At 49.3% G+C, this 13905-nt stretch overlaps 1 protein-coding gene across 5 annotated transcripts in view; it reads left to right on the forward strand.

The window, feature by feature from the left end:
* Positions 1-13905, forward strand: part of RPH3AL (rabphilin 3A like (without C2 domains)) — a 139330-nt gene that overhangs the window by 15849 nt on the left and 109576 nt on the right. For 3 of the 5 annotated variants that reach the window (XM_070772809.1, XM_070772815.1, XM_070772814.1), the window contains exon 1: positions 5320-5443. The exons of the other annotated variants lie outside the window; for them this stretch is intronic. The gene's annotated coding sequence lies outside the window, so the exon portion shown is untranslated. Of the gene's footprint in view, positions 1-5319; positions 5444-13905 lie in introns of those variants that run through there. 5 annotated transcript variants of the gene reach the window in all.

Raw genomic sequence — 13905 nt, forward strand, 5'->3', positions numbered from 1 at the left:
ACTCCAGTACTCTTGCCTGGAGAATGCCAGGGATGGAGGAGCCTGGTGGGCTGCCGTCTATGGGGTCCCACAGAGCCTGACACGGCTGAAGCAACTCAGCAGCAATAGCAGGTAGTCTTAAGGGCTTCCCTGGTGGCTCATATGGTAAAGAATCTGCCTGCAATGCAGGAGACCTGGGGTTTGATTGCTGGTCTGGAAGAGTCCCTGGAGGAGGGCCTGGCAACCTACTCCCACATCCTTGCCTGGAGAATTCCATGACAGAAGAGCCTGGCACGTAATAGCCTATGGGGTGGCAAAGAGTCGGACACAACTAAGCAACCACACTTTGATATATTCTTAATCAGCCCAGAGAGTGGCTGAGATCTCCGCTCCACGCTTAACGAGCTGGGGGGAGGGAAATGGACATTGTATTAATCAGGCTAAATAGAACTTGTGGCTCACTAGGGCTGGCCTCACTGCAAACAGTGGAAATGGGCATTTGTTGCCAGGACACTGGAGTGTCTCACAGAAGCCCAGGCTCCGGGCAGGGCTGGACCGAGCACACGGGTCAGAGGAAGGCCCAGGAGCCCTCTCTCCGCCTTGTCTTTGCTCAGCCGCTATTTCAGCTCTCCTCTCCTGGCTCTCACTGCAGACCACCTTTCTCTTTTCCGGGCATTTCCACCTGGGGAGCATGACCCCTCCATCAGCTCCGTTCATTTGCATCTCACTGTTCCAGAGAGCAGTTGAGTTGAGACTGCAGTCTCTCAGCCACTTTCCTTGATTCTCAAGGAAGGGACCTCTAATATACCAGCTTGGACTGAGTGTACCCCTGGAAGAGCCACTAGTCCCTGTGTAAACTCGGGGATTCTGGAGTCCACAATGAAGCCAGGGGGAAGAAGGGGCAGCTGATGGAATGCAAGTGGCCTATGGCAAGGGTCCCTCCACCCCGACTTTGGAGAACACCCTGCCGAGGATGGATCTGCTCCTAAACTGCATGAGACCTTATTTTGTCACTTGAGTTTATTTGTCAACAGCCCTCTGACTGTCCACCTCCCCTCCCCCTGGGCCTTCACTTTCAATTCTTCACCAGGCAGGGAACATTCCAGAATTTAGAATTAGTCTTCCTACCTTTGTGAATTCTGTCCGCTTCCCCAGAAAAGCAAGGTCTAGCTCACGCCCTGCTGAAAAGCTTGTTGAAAAGGAACCCAGTTATTATCATTGTCTCATTTTCACCTGCTGCTTGAAACTCAGTGGTGCTGATTCAGGTGCCTGGAAACCCTGGTGATTATGGACTAAATGGGCCTCTGATTGGGGACAGGAAGGGACAGGCAGCGGTGAGGTCCGGCGGGAGGCAGGTGTGAGGGTCAGCTGCCAATCACGCCCCCAACCCCACGGCTTCCAGCCTCAGCTCACTGCTTTCAGGAGGCCCGCAGGTGACGTGTTCTGTGCCGTCGGCCCTTTGTGCCAGGGATGCTGTGGTCGGGAGAGGGAGGAGGGCACCGGGAGCCCCAGGCCCTTCATGCCTGGGCCCATTTCCAGGGCTAAGAAGGGGGTTGATCCTGGATGGGGCTTTTTCTCTTGCTGTGAGGAGCAGAGAATTGAAGTCCTTTACTCGGGAGCTCTCTCAGACATCAGAGTGGGAGGCAGGGAAGGATCCTGCCTGCAGATGTGGGTTCCAAAGGCTCATTTCTCTTTGAATTCCTTGCAGCACTTCTAGGAGCTGTGCGGCTGGCCCTCTTCTGACCACGGCCGTGCGCTTACTGCCTGGCGTGTTCTTTCCGATGCTGATAATGATGCTGGCGGCATGCACACGGCTGGTGCCTTACCTCTGATTAGCAGTCATGAACCACCACATTTAATTTCTGTTATAATCTAGTGAGGGAAGTAGGGCAGATTGTTTTATATGCATTTAATAGCTGATAAACCTTCAGGCTGGCTGGGCATGGGATGAACTGGGTGTGTGAGGTGTTTTTCCCCCTCACAGCCACACAGCCGGTCAGAGCTGGGATTGAAAGCCTGTCTTCCAATCTTAGATCCTGGACTCTGTTCACAACAGAGTGGAAGGATCTTCTGAATTCTCTCAGGCACAGACAGTGGCTTATTCTTCCTGGTTTTCCTGTCATCCATCCATCTTTCCATTTATGCCTCCATCTTTTTCTATAAAGGAATTGAGATACTAACAAGAATATCTATTTCTCTATATACCTTGCATATATAAGAAACTAGAGAAATGTATATTTATAATAAAAAGCTAAAGTAGATACTTAATGCCAGAGTTGTGTGTAGATATTTTTTATATTTGTTTGTATATGTGTTTCTGTTGTTGTTTAGTTGCTAAGTTGTGTGTTACTCTTTTGTGAGCCCCTGGACTGTGAGCCCCTGGATTCTAACCCCACCAGGCTCCTCTGTCCATGGGATTCTCCAGGCAAGAATACTGGAGTGGTTGCCATTTCCTTTTCCAGGGGATCTTCCCAACCCAGGGATCAAACCCAGGTCTCTTGCATCTCCTGCTTTGGGAGGTTGATTCTTTACCACTGTGTCACCTGGGAAGCCCATGTAATTAATAGGAACCCATAAAAATAAGGTCAGGAGAAACCTGAATTTACTGGAAGGTCACAACCGGGGCGAGAGTTAGGCTATATATTCAGGCCATTGAGCTGTGCATGGTTTACTATGGTTGAACCACAGATTTAACTCTGAGCTAATGAGTGATCAGCACAGGGGAAAAAAATTGTATTATTTACACGGTTCATGGGGTCCATAAGGAGCAGAAGACCAGACGCTGAGGGCTTTTCCAGGCAATTAGATTTGAAGGAAATTTCTTGCCTGGGTGGTGATCTACGAGGTCCTGAGGGGCAAGGGAAATACATGGCACATGTACCGATACTCTCTGTTCCTCCTCTCATGCCAGACATCACCATTCAATCTCCACCCTTTCCCAGTGAGGCCAGAGAGAGCCTTGCAGCCCTTCAAGCAGCCATTACCGGCAATGTGGAGCTGGCATACAGGACGAAACCATGTGCTATTCCAGCGCTGGGGGCAATGGTGGTGTCAGGAGTCATTGGGCAATTCTGAATGGAGAGCCACAGGAAGTTGTGACAAGCACCTCTGCAGGAGTGGACACCGTGTCTTGTCCATTGGAGGTGTGTTTGCCATAAACTGCGTCTAGGTGTCAGTTAGAGGAACCCATCAAGGTGATGATGAGTTTGGTTAGTACATGCAGTGCATTCTCACTCCTTCCTGCTCCTGGGTAGGTGACTTACTCAGGAGTCCCAATTGCAAATGGCAAAGACCCAACTCAAACTAGTTTCACTGAAAAGGGGACTCGGTGGACCTGGCAAGTTGGGGATCAAAGGACTGATTCAGGCATGGCTGGATCCAGCAGTTGCTAACACCATCAGGATTATCTACCTCCATCTCTCGGCTGTGCTGGGCTTTATTCTCAGGATGTTTCCAAGTGGCAGCAAGGTAGCACTGGCTGTCCCAGGCCAACATTATTCTCACAGCTTGCTATCACAGGGAAAGAGTATTTCTCAGTAACTCCGGTGAGAGCTCAGGGAAGACTCTGTATGGCTGGGCCTAGGTCACCTGCCAGCCCTGACCCTGTGACTGTGCCCTGGGGGTAGGAATGTTCTAATCGTCAAGCCCACTTTCACCCTGAGGAAGAGGAGGGAGGGACCATTTCTCCCTCCCAGAAGGACTGGGCACGATTTCCTCGGCACTGAGGAGGAGTCCTTCGCAGAGAGGACTGCTGGGAGGACAGAATGTGTAATACGTCCCGTGGAAGGCCAGCAGAGGCCCCGGCCTTGGCATGTGGGCAGCAGCCACCTGAAGGCAGCTTTTAGGGTGCCATCTGTGCTTTTCCCTCCTAAGTGGAGATGTACGCTCAGGCTGTTCCCTTCCTGAGGTCTGTTCCATCCTGGACTTGCAAACTCAGCCGGCCTTTCTGTGCAGCAAGCTTCTGGGAGCACGTGGAAACCAACCTCTCTCCACGTGTCTGTCCCAGAGGCCGCCTCCAGTCCCTGACACCACATTTCAGCTCTCTTTGACCTCTGGACCCTGTGTGCACACACCTGGCTCTGGGGTCTGCACTTGGCCCCCATCGCTATGGAGGTTTGAGTCTCTTATCTGGACACGTGACTCAGCCTGACTGGCGTCACCTGCAGTCTCCAGCCTGTGGTCCTGCCAGGAGGAGGGCAGAGCGGCCAGGCTGGCCCTGGTGGAGGAGGTCCACTCCTGTTGCTCCTCCTCAAGTCAGAGCTTCCACTCGGGATGAAGGACCAGCTGGTCTCTGGCACACCTGGGTGTTTAGCAGCTGCTTTCCACAGACTCAGACTCGCGTGGCACTCTCCTGCGTGATACGACCGGGCTCACACATTAGCACTTCTCAACATTTTTAGCTACAGAATCTTTTCTTCAAAGGCTATCTTCCCTGAAAATCCATTATAGGGACCTGACAAGAGCAGAGTCTCTCTGGCCTAGGTTGGAATACGCCCCCTTTATCCACCCCCTCCTCGTTCCACGGATAGGCACATAGCCCCCGAGAGACACAGGGCACCCCCTAGGACTCCTCACGATGACGTCCATCCCGCCTGCCTAGCAGCACCTGCTCTTGTTCCCCATCGGGGATTAGGTGCTTGATGTGGTGTTTTCCTTCTCACCACCTTTCTTCCTGTCATTAGCTTGTTTGCACTCTGAAAAGTCAACAAGGGGATCTTTGTCACCTTCCTTAGCCTTACAGGCAGGTGTCAGCTCCTCCCTGCATGACCCTTGCCCTCCTCGAGCTGCCCGTGGGAGGCCGGGGCATTGGAGTCATTGGTCACGTTATCTGGCCTTCAGCTTACCTTCTTCGTAGGGAGCTACGCCCGGATGGATGTCCCACCCCCAGCAGTTGAAGTTTCAGGAAGTCATGAGATGCTGACGCCCATGTATGACCACTGCCTGAAATGAATAGTTTGAATACTTTTCCGTAAAATGTGCCCTTTTGAAAAACAACAACAAAGTCCTTAAAACTTGTAAAAGTGGCGAGACTTTAAAAAATAAAAGGAATGCAAACGTTCCCAAGAGAGGCCTGCCTCTAATAGGAAATGTCCTTCATCTGTTCGGCTTTGTCGTAGTTTAGTTGCTAAGTTGTGCCCAACTCCTTTGCCACCCCATGCACTGTAGCCCCCCTGCCCCTCCCCTCCCCCCCCCCAGCCTCCTCTGTTCAGCTTTAGAAAATGTCATTAGGAGGAACTTGGTCACCCATGGATTGGCTTCAGCTGGGCGTCGGTCCACCCAGAGAATCCAGGCCTTGGTTTGGCTCCAGCTGGGCCTTCCCCGGCTGCCACTTATTGACTTAAGTCCCAGTGATTCAGATCTTCATCAGGGTCGCCCCTGACAACCCGTGGTGAGGGAGAGAGGGGACCCGCCTCCTTCTAGACGCCAGCAGGGCCAGGCCCAAGCCAAGACCCCTCGGTTCCTGGTAGGTGTTTTGGGGTCTTTGGCAATGAGGGGATGGGAAGATTTCATTTTTTCTGGAGCCAAGGCTTTTCCTAGAACTTTGCTAACTCCCGGGAAGGGTGTGTCTGTGCTGGGAGAGCAGTGTTAATGGTTGACTTGCTTTTTCCTGGGTTACTCCAAGGCCTGTGGCTTCCCAGGGAGAGGGGGCAGGGATTGGGGAAGGGAGAAGCACCCCTGCATCCCCTTGACAGTTGCTACACTTTCCGTACCATCCTGTAGGCCGGCAGAGGTTAGGGGTGGATGGAGGAGGGGATGTGTGCTTTCGAAGAAAGTTGGGCAGCAGATGGGCCCAGAGCCAGGGGGAGAAAAGGACCCCATTACTACAACTGAACAAACTGGAACTTGCTGTCTGTTAAATATTTTTTATTGGATGTGAAGGCACTGGAAGAGGGGCTAGACTGTGTCTAGTCTCCAGACGACTGTGAGACAGGCCCAGGAAAACCAAGAGCTATGCAGGAGGTGTAAGAGATGTGGGTTTGATCCCTGGGTCCGGAAGATCTCCTGGAGAAGGAAATGGCAATCCACTCCAGTATTCTTGCCTGGGGAAATCCTATGGACAGAGGAGCCTGCGGGCTATGGTCCATGGGGTCCACAAAAGAGTCGGGTCATGACTGAGCACGCACGCATACAGTAATGTATGTATTTTATACAGATGAGCACTTTAAACATTTGAATGATTAGGTATTTATTTTCGTGTGCGTTAGACCATGACTTTTTGTTTTAAAGTTCCCTTCTATTTATAGCAAACGATATGGTTTTCTCTTTGTGGTGGAGTTTGCTTTAAAAATAAAGTAAAAGAGTGAGTTGATTTAAAGGGAAATATTAAGTAAAGAGTAGTATGGATGGCAGGTGGCATGGGGATGCTTAAGTTTTGGGAACAGTGTGCTGGAGGAATTCAGAGAGAGGCTCAGAAAGGAAAGGGCTCCTGGAAGAGTCAGCTGGTGTCGGGGAGGAGTAGGATCTAGCAAGGTGGAGGTGGGAGAGGGTGTATCTTACTAGCAGGTGTGCAAATGTGTGTGTGCAAATCTTTTTTAAAATTTTAATTTTTTAATTGGAGGATAATTGCTTTATAGTGTTGTTAGTTTCTGCTGTACAACGTGAATCCACTCAAGGTATACCTATGTCCCCTCCCTCCTGAGCCTCCCTCCCACCCCCATGTGTGCAAATCTTGGTTTCCATTTTAGTTGCCACATATGGAGAAGGGAATGGCAACCCACTCCAGTATTCTTGCCTGAAGAATCCCATGGATAGAGGAGCCTGGCAGGCTACAGTCCAAAGGGTGGCAGAGTATCAGACACGACTGGGCTACTGAGCACAGCGCAGGGCACATGAGTCCTGTAGGGACTGGAGTTTGGGCTTGGACTATATTGTGGGGGATCTTGAATCCCAGGATATGGACTCCAAACTTGAGCAGTGGGAGCCATTGAAGGTGCTGGAGTGGGGGCAATGGTTCATGACTGTCCTTAAAGAGACTCATTTATTTGTAATGGGTACCAGGACTGAAGCAGGATAAGGGAAAAATGTGTAAGAGGCCAAACTAGAGCCATGGCTGAGGACCAGAAGTTCAGCCACCGGCCCATCTCCAGCTGTCGCTGGCTGGCAGCCTAGAGACGTTGGAGAGAGGCAGGTCTGGGTTGATAAGCCAACTCTGGGTCTCTCTCTTGAGAGTTCCTTGGACAGCAAGGAGATCCAACCAGTCCATCCTAGAGGAAATCAGTCCTGACTATTCATTGGAAGGACTGATGCTGAAGCTGAAACTCCAATACTTTGGCCACCTGATGCAAAGAACTGACTCATTTAAAAAGACCCTGATGCTGGGAATGATTGAAGGTGGGAGGAGAAGGGGATGACAGAGGATGAGATGGATGGCATCACTGACTCAATTGGACATGAGTTTGAGTAAGCTCTGGGAGTTGGTGATGGACAGGGAGGCCTGGCATGCTGCGGTCCATGGGGTCGCAAAGAGTCAGACACAACTGAGCGACTGAACTGAACTGAGGGGAGGCGGTGGGAGCTGGGCAGGGGCGTGGATCAGAAGTTGTGTGTGGAGGCCCGAAAGGGAGGTGCCTGTCTCCCCAAGCTGGGCCCAGTGGCCCATTCCTGGGATCTTCTGACTGAGTGTGGAATGTTCTGGGGGAAGCGGGTGGGTCTGCTGCAGGAAGCTTGGCTCTGAGTCAGAGCACCGGTTCCTGCAGAAAGAGGAAGCACTCTGTTCCCTGCCCTGCAGTTTGGTCAGGACAGCCTGGCTAACAGACCCGGGCTAAGGTTTCATTTATCAGCTGAGCCTATGGTCATCAGGGTTACAGATTTTCGTTGTTGTCGTTTAATTGTTCCATTTGTTTCTTCTAGTTCAGAGAATATCCCCAGGAGTTAAGAAGCAGGCTTGATTTAAAAATGAGGTTTTGTTTTCTTTCCCTTTGAGGGCCAACTCTGGGCCAGGCACTGTGTCTAGAACTCTGTTCACCCTGGACAGGACCTGCTAGGGAAAGAAAGTATCATGACCTGCATTGTACAGAGGATGAGACAAGGGGTAGGGAAATTATACAGTAGGTTCAGTGCAGAGCCTGATTCCAAACTCACACGCTGGGACTGTCAGTGGGAGTAAGACTGTCACCAGCTATATCACCTGGGAGAAAGAGCTCACCGTCTGTGCTTCCCTGTCTGGCGTGGGGCCGCTCCTTGTGGTGTGCTGGGGTGCATCTGTAAAATGGGGGTGCTAGGTACCCCCAGCGTGGCTTCAGGGAATGCGTGAGTTATGATTCAGCCAAGGTGCATGTAAGTATTCACTGCTCTTAATGCTGTTGTGACATAAAGCTAGAGTTGCAATTCTAAACATCAGTTTTATTGGGAGACATTTTTGGGGAGGGTATTACTTAGGGTAGGGGAGAAGCATTGTTTATTTAATTAATTTTGGCTGTGCTGAGTCTTTGTTGTGCTCGGGCCTCTCATTGCAGCGGCTTCTCTGGTTGCGGAGCCTGGGCTCTAGAGTGCGGCTAGTTGCAGCTCTCGGGCTTAGTTGAGCCTTGGCTTGTGGGATCTTCCTGGACCAGGGGTCGAACCCGTGTCCCCTGCCTTGACAGGTGGATTCTTAACCACAGGAATACCAGGGAAGTCCAGAAGGGTTGTTTTAATTTTAAAAGAATTAATTCACATGGTGTAGAATGGGAAATCTTGAACTTGGAGACCCTGCCTTTGGCCTGGCTGTTTCTGGCCACACTCCCCTTCCCTAGATGCCAGGGGAGGTGCGTGTAGGGAGGAGGGGAATCTGAGTTCGCTTTCCACTGTTATTAGCCTCACTTAGGTGAAAGCCTGAGAACAAAGTTGGTCTTCGTTGGTGGCTCAGGCTGTAAAGGGTCCGCCTACAACTCAGGAAACTCAGGTTTGATCCCTGGGTTGGGAAGATGCCCCGGAGAAGGGAATGGCAACTCACTCCAGTATTCTTGCCAGGAAAATCCCATGGACAGAGGAACTTGGTGGGCTACAGTCCACGAGGTCACAAAGAGTCGGATACAACTGAGCATCTAAGCACGCACGTGGCTGTTTTCACAGCTTCCCAGGAAGCCCCAGGTCTCTGATCTCAACCTGCCGTAAATTATTACCCAGGAGCTGTGTCCTAATCGCCTATGACCTTAACCAGCTATTCTCTGAGTTCCTTTCCAGCTTTAGCATTAAGAGAGCCCTCTGCCTTTCTGGCAATTCTACCAGGATGACTCTCTTCCTGGAATGCCTGCCACAGCCCTACTTCTCCCTTTCAGCTCTCTGCCAGACCTTCCTCCACTTGGAAGCCCTCTGGGATTGCCGCAGAGAGAATGCCTAACTGAGCCTGCTCTTTGCTCCCACTGTTCTTGGTACAGTCCCAGCATTTATTAGCGCCATTGTCTGATTCATTCAGGATTCATCCCACTCATATACAGTTTGCACTGGGTATTCACAGCCAACGAAACAGAGGTGGCCTCTCTCCGTACAGACCTTACAGAGATTAACAAGTAAAGAAAGAAATGCATGCATTCAAATTGTGATGCATCTGATGAAGACCTTTCCCTCTTAAGTGCCAGGCTGTGTCTCCCAGCCATGTGAGCCATGAGATGTGCATGGAGAAGATGTTTGTGGAATAAAGGCACGAGCAGTACGCACTCTTCTTGTTTGCAGATAGGAGGAGATCAAATTGTTAATCAACACGAAAACAATTTGAAAAGTATGACACATTATACACATCTAATTATAATTATAGAGTATCACAAGATTCTTTCTCATTGGTGAAGACGAGGGCAATATATTTTTTGGCTGTAGAAGAAAATTAAGAAAAAATTTCCCCCGATCTCACTGGTAGCATTTGACTTAAATTTTTTTTAAGTTTACAGAAAAAAATTGACTGAAGTGTACGGAGTTCCCACATTCTCCCTTGCCCCAATTTCCCCTTATTAACATTTTTTACTGTGTCATACATTTGTCATAACTCACAGAGTGTACACCAAGCGTGATCCCCTAATGAAAACTGTGGGCTTTAGTTTACAGTAATGTATCACTATCACGCTTGCATTGGTGGTTCAGTGGTAGAATTGCTGTGATCAGGGACTCCCACACGTACTTGTGATTGCACTGGGCTGCTCTCTAGTTCCCGTACGCAGGCTTCTTGTTGGGATGGCTTCTTTCATGGAGCACGGGCTCTAGGGCGCTCAGGCTCAGTAGTTGGATGGCACAGGCTTAGGTGCCCCATGGGACGTGGAATCTTCCAGAACCAGGGATCAAAGCCGTGTCCCCTGCATTGGCAAGCGGATCTTTAACCACTGTACCACCAGGGAAGTCCCATTATTAACACCTTACATCAATGCAGTACATTCGTTACAAATGATGAGCTGATGCTGATAATGTTAGTTGTGACCCCGTGAACTGTAGCCCGCCAGACTCTTGTGTCCATGGAATTCTCCAGGCAAGAATACTGGAGTGGGTTGCCATTCCCTTCTCCAGGGTGTCTTCTCCACCCAGGGATCTAACCCGGCTCTCCCACATTGCAGGCAGAGTCTTTACCGTTTAAGCCAGCAGGGAAGCCCAAACACAGAGTGCAGTGCATCGGCCAGGAGTTGAACCCGGGCCTCCCGAGTGGCAGGGGAGAATTCTACCACTGAACCACCAATACACGCGTGATAGTGATACATTACTGTAAACTAAAGCCCATAGTTTTCTTTAGGGGGTCACGCTTGGTGTACATTCTGTGAGTTATGACAAACGTATAATGACATGTATCCACCGTGACCATATCATTACAGAATTATAGTTTCACAGTCCTAAAAATCCCCTGTGTCCCGCATATTCATCCTTCCCTTGCTCCCCCTGAACTTCCGATCTCTTTACTGCCACTGTAGTTTTATCTTTTTCAGAATATCATGCCTTTCAGATTGGCTTCTCTCATTTAGCAGTATGCATTTAAGCTTCCTCCATGTCTTTTTATTGCTTGGTAGCTTTTTTATTTTTCTATTTATTAATTTTTTTTCACTTTTTTTTCCCATGTATTTCTTTTTTTAAATTTTTTTATTTTTTTTAATTTTATTTTATTTTTAAACTTTACATAATTGTATTAGTTTTGCCAAATATCAAAATGAATCCGCCACAGGTATACATGTGTTCCCCATCCTGAACCCTCCTCCCTCCTCCCTCCCCATACCATCCCTCTGGGTCGTCCCAGTGCTCTAGCTCCAAGCATCCAGTATCGTTCATCGAACCTGGACTGGCATCTCGTTTCATTTTTATTGCTGAGTTTTATTCCATTGTCTGGATATAGCACAGTTTATTTATCCATTCACCTATTGAAGGACGTCTTGGTTGCTTTCATGTTTTGACAATAATGAATAAATCTGGGATAAACTTTAGTATGCCATATTTGTATGTGTGTAGATGTAGGTTTCCAATTCTTTGGGTAAACACCAAGGAGTGTAACTGTTGGATCATATAATAAGAGTACATTTAGTTTTGTAAGATACTGCTTTTCAAAGTGGCTGGACCATTTTGCAGTGAATGAGAGTTCCTATTGCCCAGCATCCTTGTCAGCATCTGGTGTTGTTAGTGTTCTGAATTTTGGCCATTTAATAGGTGTGCAGTGGTATCTCGTTGTTACCTTGATTTGCAGTTGCTCAATGACATATCACATAGAGCATCTTTATGCTTATTTGCCATCTTGCATATCTTCTTCAGTGAGGTATCTGTTTAGGTTTCTTGCCTGTTTTTAACTGGGTTGTTTGCCTTCTTGTTTCTTTTTAATATTGTTTTCCCTATTTAGAATATTATTGTCTCTACTTACTTGAAAGGATAATGAAAGATTGTGTGTGTGGGTGAGGGTGACTGGCATGGGAAAATGAAAGTGTTAGTCATTCAGTCATATCCGATTCTTTGCAACCCCACGGGTTGTTGCCTGCCGGGCTCTTCTGTCCCTGGGATTTCTCAGGCAAGAACACAGAAATGGGTTGCCATTTCCTTCTCCAGGAGAACTTCCTAACCCAGGGATTTAACCCAGGTCTCCCGAATTGCCAACAAATTCTTCACTGTCTTAAGGCCCCAAAACACACATACTTCTGTTAAGTGCTGAGAACTTGGGATATCCTTGAGATCAAGAAATTGAGCTTGGAGGTCAAATCCTGGGCTTTGTCACTTACACGCTGTGTGACTTTGGGTACATCGTGTACCTCCCTGAGCCTCAGTTCGCTCACCTGTAAAATGGAGATGTTAAAACCTGCTGTGAGAAATAGAGAAGATGATTCTATAAAGTCCTTGGCACCCAGCTGGAGAAATAGTAAACGCTCAATTAGTGATGGGTCTTCTCATAGATAATGAGCAGAAATACCTTTTGCTTCTCCTGTGTGACATTTTGGCTTTCCCTCATGCCCTCATTTTCGAGACCTCAGAACCCACTAGAATTCCATGTGCACTTACAGTGCACAGTTGGGATGTACCTGCGCGTGGGGAGCCAGCCATGTCCCCGAAAGTACCTGCTTCTCACCCAGCCCTTCCCATCCTCCTCTCCCTTCCCCGGTGGGAGCCCCAGACTCGTCCCGCTCACCTCTTCTTGGTCACTCCTTCCACCCACCGTGTCCCCTGGGCTCCTGTTTCTCCAGCTTGGCTATATATGTCGGCACCCCAGCTACTCCCCGTTCTGACTTCTCTGAAGATGGATTGTAGGCCTTTTTTTTTTTTTCCCCTGAGGGAGATCCTGCTGGTGGCAGTGAGGAAAAGGCAGAGAGGCAGGAAAGTGACCAGGTTGGTGGGGTCCTCCCAGCAGTGACTCTAGACCGGCCCACTCCTGGCTCCTTTCGAGATGGGCCCTGGGATCGGTTAGGTGGCCTCACCAACATGGTCCCCACCCTTCTCGGGAAAGCCACGTGCCTTTCCCCTCTTGCTGACTTCTCTTGCCTGTTGATATACACTTTGCTCACCAGGCATCTGCCCTGCCCAGAAAGGATCTCCTCTGGGCATTTCCCGTAGTGCTGAATGAAAGGCCCAGAAACCATCCACATACACGCAGGCTACTGGGAAACAGGGCCATGCCTTCAAGGCTCTTTGTAGAGCAGTCAGGGAAGCGCCAGGACCGACCACAGCAGAGGGCGAGTTCTGCAAAGCTGCTGCCCCCTCCCACTGGGGATGCAGCAGTTCAGCAGGTATGCTCATAGAGGGGAGTAATAATAGCATATTATTATAATATATTATTCTATTATAAACCGACCTCCTGGGCCATTGAGAGAGTAAAACGAATTAATACGTGTCAAATGCTCAGAACAGAACTCTCACATTCAGGGTTAAATAAGGGTGTCGGCTGATATTGCCATCATCTGCTCAGACCCTTTCTCCAAGGCGCCCCCCTCTCACTCCCCTTACCCATCTCATAGCTCCTACCTGCTTCAGCTCCCTCAGGGGAGCTTAAGAGATTGAAGGGACATTTTGGAATGTCCTTAACTCTAAGGAAAGTCCTGTTTATTCAGTTCAGTACAGCAGCATTCATTGATGCCTCCTACCTGTGCTCTTCTGGGTATTGGGAATTCCAGGCGAATCACACTGGTGGTGGTGGTGATGGTAACCATGGTGATGGTGATAGTGACGGTGGTGATGATAACAGTGATGATGCTGGTGGTGCTGGTGGTGATGATGGTGATAACGGTGGTGATGGCAGCAGCCCTTCACTGAGACTGCACAGTATTTGGGTCCTATCTATGTGTGTTACCTGTACCATTTAAATCAGTTTTTCAAATTGGCGCTTTGACATTTTTGGCTGGCTAATTTTATGTTGTTGTGGGGTAGGGTGTTCTGCTGTGCATTGTAAGGTGTTTAGCAGCATCCTGACCTCTTCCCACTATCCATCTGGCCCCCGGGTACCTCCTGGGGGAACAAAATCACCCTGATTCAGAACCACTGATCTAATTTACTCTTCCCCACAGGCCA

Source organism: Bos indicus, chromosome 19 (assembly GCF_029378745.1).
Source record: "Bos indicus isolate NIAB-ARS_2022 breed Sahiwal x Tharparkar chromosome 19, NIAB-ARS_B.indTharparkar_mat_pri_1.0, whole genome shotgun sequence".
Lineage (NCBI taxonomy): Eukaryota > Metazoa > Chordata > Mammalia > Artiodactyla > Bovidae > Bos > Bos indicus.